Source organism: Bombina bombina, chromosome 6 (genome assembly GCF_027579735.1).
Source record: "Bombina bombina isolate aBomBom1 chromosome 6, aBomBom1.pri, whole genome shotgun sequence".
Taxonomy (NCBI): domain Eukaryota; kingdom Metazoa; phylum Chordata; class Amphibia; order Anura; family Bombinatoridae; genus Bombina; species Bombina bombina.
Window position 1 is genome coordinate 656,395,765 of NC_069504.1, and position 1,658 is coordinate 656,397,422.

Genomic DNA, 1,658 nt, shown 5'->3' on the forward strand with positions numbered 1-1,658 from the left:
ATATATGTTAATGTTTTGATGAGTCCTAATTTTATATTCTCTTTTGGAAAAAATGGATGTCGAAACTATTTAAGAAATAAATATGATCCTTTATTTGATTATGGTAAATTTACCCAATAGTAGTGATGCTAAAAGTACAGTTAAACAAAAATTATTACAATTCCTTCAAAGTTTAAAAAATGACACCGGTGTCTCTATGTATAAAAATGTACATAATATATAAAAAATAAATTAAATCAAAATAATAACGTTGAAATCTTATAATTTATACAGTTTTGGGTTTATCACAAGTTGTAATTTCTAACAGAATGTTTGTAGATACAATTTTATAGTGGATAAAACAATAGTTGCTGTATAGTTCATATAGGATACTTTGTTTCAAGTTCAGCTATGCAATTGAGATCTTATCTTAGGCAACTATATATCAAATGTAGAGGTATGTTTTATCACACTATAATATAAGTATACAATTAGTACCTTGAAGTGTATCTGTTTGATATCACTTTTGTGAGATAATTGCGGTTAAATAAACGCCGCTATGCCAGTGTTTTGATTAAGTTTTAAGATCAAGCTGGTGGCAGTTCTATATGAGCTGCTGGCGGTTAAATAAATGCCGCTTTGGTTTCCTCTTATTAGGTGGGCTTATCTGTTTGCTGCGAGAAAATTCACTTTTATATAAGTGTTTGGGTAGTTGTCGTGGCCGCTCAGTTACCTTATCCTTTGTCGGTCAGTGACCGATCACGCTCTTAAGGGTTTACATGTTGATACCAGAGCACAACTGCACAGGATTTGAGAAGACAAAGTGAATACCAGCTATACCCAGTTGAAATATTCAAGTTCCCACTGAGCGGCATATATTTAACCGCAAAGATCACATTGATAACTAGAAATCCTTTTTCTACTTATCCTACAAACTTTCTACTTATCCCAACAACCACATTTCAGCACCCAGATCGGTCACTGACCGACATCTAAGAAACCTGGGAACAACAGACCGGAAAGGCACGCAAAAATTCCACATCAGGAGGTTATCCAACAACCATACCATCGTGATCGGTCACTGACCGACAGACAAGCCACAGAATAGAAAAACCGGAGATACTTAAAAAACATCAGCAAACGGTTAGCACTTAACCGCAACGAAGATCCCACCAAGAAAGCCTTACGAGCGTGATCGGTCACTGACCGACAAAGGATAAGGTAACTGAGCGGCCACGACAACTACCCAAACACTTATATAAAAGTGAATTTTCTCGCAGCAAACAGATAAGCCCACCTAATAAGAGGAAACCAAAGCGGCATTTATTTAACCGCCAGCAGCTCATATAGAACTGCCACCAGCTTGATCTTGAAACTTAATCAAAACACTGGCATAGCGGCGTTTATTTAACCGCAATTATCTCACAAAAGTGATATCAAACAGATACACTTCAAGGTACTAATTTGTATACTTATATTATAGTGTGATAAAAATTGCACCAACATACCTCTACATTTGATATATAGTTGCCTAAGATAAGATCTCAATTGCATAGCTGAACTTGAAACAAAGTATCCTATATGAACTATACAGCAACTATTGTTTTATCCACTATAAAATTGTATCTACAAACATTCTGTTAGAAATTACAACTTGTGATAAACCCAAAACTGTATAA